Source organism: Cucurbita pepo, unplaced genomic scaffold (genome assembly GCF_002806865.2).
Source record: "Cucurbita pepo subsp. pepo cultivar mu-cu-16 unplaced genomic scaffold, ASM280686v2 Cp4.1_scaffold000264, whole genome shotgun sequence".
Classification (NCBI taxonomy): domain Eukaryota; kingdom Viridiplantae; phylum Streptophyta; class Magnoliopsida; order Cucurbitales; family Cucurbitaceae; genus Cucurbita; species Cucurbita pepo.
The window spans coordinates 35585-42469 of NW_019646512.1; the positions used below are offsets into that span (position 1 = coordinate 35585).

General features: G+C 34.4%; 1 non-coding gene across 1 annotated transcript; it reads left to right on the plus strand.

Moving 5' to 3' along the window:
• Positions 1 to 6342: 6342 nt before the first annotated feature.
• Positions 6343 to 6415, plus strand: TRNAF-GAA. Its single transcript has one exon. It is a non-coding gene; the product is annotated as a tRNA-Phe (tRNA).
• Positions 6416 to 6885: the final 470 nt, after the last annotated feature.

The window sequence follows — 6885 nt, forward strand, 5'->3', positions numbered from 1 at the left end:
TCACTTAAGCTAGAGGAATGTTCCTGATAAAACGACTTTGCGTGGTTGAGAGTAATTTTGAGCTTCCTTCCTCTGTCTGCAACTCAACCCAGAACGTTATTTGTCCCTCTATTGGGCAGCTTGACTCAGGACGAGTTGGGTCTCGAATCCTTCATCAAACATACTCTATTTAGTCCCCTCAAGCTATCAAAATCATCCATTTTGAGTCTTTAAGGTTGTAAACAAGGATTTGAGTTTTACCCCCAAATCTTACCCGTTATTGAATTTCTTCGATTACGCAAGTTCCTGAGGTCATCTCTCTTCGCAACGTTCTTCAAAAAATTATCCTTAGGTGTGCAGAAACAAATTGGGATTGGACTCGTATGATGCATACGTCTGTATCTTTGGTTTGTTTTTTTAGCTACCATCCATGGTGGATAGGATTTGAGAAATTGGATATAGACGTTTTCAAGACTTCTTTCCTTCACCAAACTTATGGGTAAACTTATTTAGAAGGTGCAAGAACAAGTTTGGAGATGAATAGTGGACTATAATTCTCGAATTCGAGGTAAACCCGTGAACATGATACCCCAAAACAAGAAACTTGTATCTCTCGATTGGGTACTCGATTAAGCTTGATTCTTGCCCTTAATAGTCTACCCTAATTCATAATTTATAGACCGATTTTTCACTACCATTGAAACGTCTAAAATTTCTATAATTTCATTCTTGATTTTTCTGAATCTTTTGCCAGAAAAGTCGTCTCCGATCAGAGCCTTCCTTTATTAAGAACCTTGTAATTCTTATGCTATAAAAAATTTAATGATTTGGGAAGTTTATAAAAATTGGAAAAAGTTTCTTTTTCTCAATTTTCTTCAATTTTACTTGTTCTTTGCTTCTAGGTACAACCTATTAGGGATTATAAACTGTCTCTTATTGGAGACCTTGAGTGTTGCAAATTCTCCCCTCCTTTAAAAACTTTCGTCATCGAAAGTGCTTATTCTAAAATAGGTCAGGGTACAAGGTTCTTATTTGCCTTCGATTTCCTAAGTGGCTTCTTCTACTCTATGATTCTTCCATAGGATCTTAACAAGAGCGATTTCCTTGTTTCTCAATCTTTTGACTTTCTTGTCTATTATTTGAATCTGGTCTTCTTTATACGTTAGGTCATCTCTCAAGAAGAGAGTTTCATGAGCCAGTACGTGCGAAGGATCTAGGGTATACTTCCATAGTATGGATACATGAAAGATATTATGTACTGCAAACAAGTTTGGGCATTGCCCGATTCTATAGGCAACAAATCTAATCCTTTCTAATATCTTAAAGGGACGGATAAACCTAGGGCTTAGCTTCCCCTTTTTACCCTACCTGAGCACCCCTCTCATGGGGTGCTACCTTTAGGAATATATGGTCTCTTACCTACAATTCCATGTCCTTGTGCCTTAGGTTTGCATAGCTTTTCTCTCGGCTTTGTCCATAGAGAACCTCGTATGTGGCCATTTGTATGGTGGCTTGGCAACTATTATTATAAGCGAATTTCATAAGGTGTAGGTACTTATCCCAGCTTCCTGCAAAATCCATCACATATACCCTCAACATGTCTTCCAATATTTGCTTGAGCATTTCTGTTTGACCATCTGTTTATGGGTGGAATGTCGTACTATAACTGCGTACCCAATGCCTTTTGTTGAATTTTCCAGAAGCGAGATTTAAATTTGGCGTCTCGGTCTAATACTATTGACACTAGAACACCGTGTAGCCGTACTATTTGCTCCATATAGAGTTAGGCCAAGCTATCTACCGAGTAAGCAGTTTTTCATTTTTAATGTTAGCGGGGATAACTCAGCTGAGAGAGCATCAGGCTGAAGATTTGAAGGTCACGTGTTTGATCCACGTTCACCGCACTTGATTAAAGTTGGATAAATTGACTATACAATCTAAAATTAGTGATTATTTCTTTTTAAATACAATGAATTGCGGAAATACCTTTACTTATGAATTCGTTAGACTGAAGGTCACATGTTCGATCCAAGTTCACCGAATTTGATTCAAATTGCATAACTTGACTATTCCATCTAAAATTAGTGATTATTTCTTTTTAAAATTTCAATGAATTAGCGGAACTATCTTTACTAATGAATTTTTATTTCTAATGTTAGTGGGGATAGCTTAGTTGGTGCTTTCACTGCACCTAATTCAAGTTGTGTGAAATACCTACTTATGAGTATATTAGTTGGGAGAGCGTCAAAATGAAGATTTGAAGGTCACGTGTTGTTTGATCCACATTCACCACACCTAATTCAAGTTTTGTAACTTGACTATTCAACCCAGAATTAGTGATTATTTATTTTTAAAATTTTAATGAATTAGCAAAAATACCATTACTTATGAAATTTTAATATTAGCGAGGATAGCTAAGTTTGAGAGTGTGAGACTAAAGATCTAAAGGTCACGTGTTCCATCCATGTTCACCGCACCTGATTCTAGTTGCATAACCTCACTATTCAATCAAAAATTTAAAATTTCAATGAATTACCTAAAATATCTTTACTTATGAATATTCATTTTTAATGTTAGCAAGAATAGCTCAGTTGGGAGATTGTTAGACTGAAGATTTGAAGGTCAAGTGTACCATCCACGTTCATCGCACCTAATACAAGTTTATTATGTGACTATACAGTGATTATTTCTTTTTAAAGGTCACGTGTTTGATCTCCACGTTCATGGCACGTAATACACGTTTATTACCTGACTATACAATGATTATTTCTTTTTAAAGGTCACGTGTTTGATCTCCACGTTCACCGCACCTGATTCTAGTTCCATAACACGACTATTCAATCTAAAACTAGTCATTATTCATTTCTAAAATCTCAATGAATTATCGAAAATACCTAACGTGTTCTAGTTCACACCTGATACAAGTTGGGTAACTTGAATATCTTATTAAAAATTAGTGATTATTTCTATTTAAAACTTCAATGAATTAACGAAAATACTTTGGGTAACTTGAATATCTTATTAAAAATTAGTGATTATTTCTATTTAAAACTTCAATGAATTAGCGAAAATACCTTTACTGATGAATTTTCATTTTTAATGTTAGCGTGGATAGCTCTGTTGAGCTTGAAGATCTGAAGGTCTCGTGTTCAATCCACGTTCACTGCACATGGTTCACGTTGCATAATTTGACTATTCAATCTAAAATTAGTGATTATTTCTTTCTAAAATTTCAATAAATTAGGGGAAATGCCTTTACTTAAAAACTTTCATTTTTTATGTTAGCGGTGATAGCTCAGTTTTGAGAGCGTCAGATTAAAAATTTGAAGGTCACATGTTCGATCTCCATGTTCACCGCACCTGTTTCTATTTGTATAACCTGACTATTTAATAAAAAAATTAGTTATTATTTCTTTTTAAAATCTCAATGAATCAACGAAAAGATCTTTACTGATGAATTTTCATTTCTAATGATTGTGGGGATAGCTCAGTTGGGAGGGTGTCAAATTGAAATCTGAAGGTCACGTGTTCGATCCACGTTCACCGCACCTAATTCAAGCTATGTAACTTGCCTATTCTTTTTTTAACCTAGAATCAGTGATTATTTATGACTTTGAATACTAACCTTTTTGTAGTTCAAAAACCAATTTCGAACCACCGCTAGTGTCTTCCCTACTATTCTCCGGACTTAGAACAGGATTGTGGAATCCGGTGGTGTGTGACTAATCTTGATAGGAATTTAGTATTAAAGAGAGAGTTTTGAGAGATTTTCTCCAATTTTTTCGAGACTCCAAGTACATCAATTATAATAAATTAGCTAGCATGTTCAAAAGCATTTAAACTCAATGACTTTGAATACTAACCTTTTTGTAGTTCAAGAACCAATTTCGAACCACCGCTAGTGTCTTCCCTACTATTCTCCGGACTTAGAATGGGATTGTGGAATCCGGTGTGTGACTAATCTTGATAGGAATTTAGTAGTAAAGAGAGAGTTTTGAGAGATTTTCTCCAATTTTTTCGAGAAGAATTTCCATGTACCTTGATCACTCTATTTACAGAGAGTCATATTTGCATGTTAATGCAAATTTGAGATTACCAAATTTTGACACTTCAAATTCCACTCAAATTTGTGGGATTATGTGGCAAGCATACAAGTTTGAGTTAACCAAATTTTGACACTCAAAATCCCACTTAAATTTGTAGGGTTTATATGGCAAACATACAAGTTTGGTAAAACCAAATTTTGACACTCAAAATTCCACTCAAATTTGTCGGATTATGTGGCAAACATGCAAGTTTGGTTAAACCATATATTGACACTCAATATTCCACTAACTCAAACATGAATTTTTCCATGAGGTGGAGTCAACATTTTGACTTTCTCCATTTTAATTCAACAATTAATTTAAATAATTAATTTTAGATTAAAACAATATTAAAGGATTGATTACACAATTTAATTAATATGTAACATTAATTCAAATGTCAAACCCAATTAATTCCACCAATTATGAATCCCTATTCATCATTAAAATATTTAAATATTATTTAAATATCTCTAATTCTCTCTTTTTGTTTAATTCGTAATTAAAATAAAATTCGGTTAAATATATCGTATATGTGTAGTGCATATTCCTTAATTTGAATTCAAACACTTCGAACTCACTTGTCACACTGTTCTAAGATTTAGTCCGATATGAGCTAGCAGGGGACCTAATGGACCTATAGATCATGGTCTCCAACGATTCGAGATTAACCAGCTAAACTCATTAACTTTGTTAACCAACATTCGTTGACTACTAGGACACTCCACTAATGCCTAGTAGTTGCACTCCCCTCACTATAGATATATTTTTGTCCATTTGATATAACCATGATTAGTGAGTCTATCCTTCAGAGGTTGTTCGTAACTAGAGCTGGGTCAATTTACCGTTATTCCCCTAAAGTTACTTCTTGTTCCTTAAGTCCCACTGGTCCTCTAATGAACAATTGGTTTGTGGTTCAACCACCAAACCGAGTCCCTCTCAGGTCAATGAGAGGGTGAGGCCCCTTGTTCAAGACCTTAAGTCAGTACTTAAGGGAACGCCCAGTCTTACCCTTGAAATGGGAGACTTATTGAGTTGGCGAACTCGGACCACTCACCCATGCAAATCTAAGGATAATTCTGAATAAACAGGAGTTCATAGTTAGCTCAGGATTAAGGTCGAGTTACCTAGGTCATCGAGTGAAAAAATCAGTCTCAATAGTAAACGTCGTTATAAAGTGAGAGTGATTTTCTTCATGGTCCGATCTTATGCAATACTCATTGCATAGGACGCCCTCACTCGCATGTCTCCACATGTACAATTTAGTAATCACATTGTTTATATCATATACAAAAGTGGGCCGCATCCTTACTATCCCCAGGGTACGGTACTCAGCCTTATCCCTGTAATATAGATCATTTTGACAATATACTTGAACTTGATCCACTCTTATGTCTCTACATATAGTTTAAGTAATCATACTATAGATAGAGTATTCTTAGTTTATTGGATTTAGATTAATTATCGTAAAATTCACTTTATTCAATAATAATCTTTACTGAATAAACATCAATAATAACTTTATTGAAAATAGAATATGTTTTTGTTTACAAACTATGAGTTTTAGGGCATAAAATCCAACATGAAGGTCACGTGTTCGATCTCCACGTTCATCGCACCTGTTATTAAATAAAAAATTAATCATTGTTTCTTTTTAAAATCTCAATGAATCAGCAAAAATACCTTTAGCAATGAATTTTCATTTCTAATGTTTGTGGGGATATCTTACTTGGGAGAGCATCAGATTGAAGATTTGAAAGTCACGTGTTCGTTCCACGTTCACTGCACCTAATAAAAGTTTTTGTAACTTGACTATTCAACCAAGAATTAGTGATTATTTATTTCTAAAATTAAAATGAATTAGCGAAAATACCTTTGACATGAATTTTCATTTTTAATGTTAGTGGGAATAGCTCAGTTTGGAGAGCGTCAGACGGAAGATCTAAAGGTCACGTGTTTAATCAACGCTGCACATGGTTCACATTGCATAACTTGCCTATTCAATCTAAATTTAGTGATTATTTCTTTTTAAAATATAATGAATTAGCACAAATACATTTACTTATGAATTTTCATTTTTAATATTAGTGGGCATAGCTCAGTCGGGAGAGTGTTAGAATGAAGATTTAAAAGTCATGTATTCGATATCCACGTTCACCGCATCTGTTTCTATTCGCATAACCTGACTATTCACTAAAAAATTAGTCATTATTTCCTTTTAAAATCTCAATGAATCAACAAAAATACCTTTACTGATGAATTTTTATTTTTAATGGTTGCGGGGATAGCTTAGTTGGGAGAGCGTCAGACTGAAGATCTGAAGGTCACGTGTTTGATCCACGTTCATCGCACTTGGTTCACGTCATAATTTGACTACTATTTCAATAATTAGTGATTATTTCTTTTTAAAATCTAATCTCAATGAATTAGCCGGCAGAAATACCTTTACTTATGAATTTTCAATTTTAATATTAGCGAGGATAGCTTGGGAGAGCGTCATATTGAAGATTTGAAGGTCACGTCTTTAATCTCCACGTTCACGACACTTGTTTCCCAAGTCTTTCTTTCTTCCATGCAAAACTTAACATGAAAACTATATCACGGCCACAAGTTCTTTTGTGGGGATACTATAAATACCCACAAATTATTATGTAAAAAGCATATTTGTGATCAATGAAATTGATCTCTTAAGTTGAGACGTTCCCCTCGTAGAAATCTGAGCATATCTTTGTCGTTTCTAAGTTTCATGCAATTCTTTTGGTATATTGCATCTGAGTCATTGAATCAAACGGTGATCAAGTTCAATTGTGGAATGACTCAA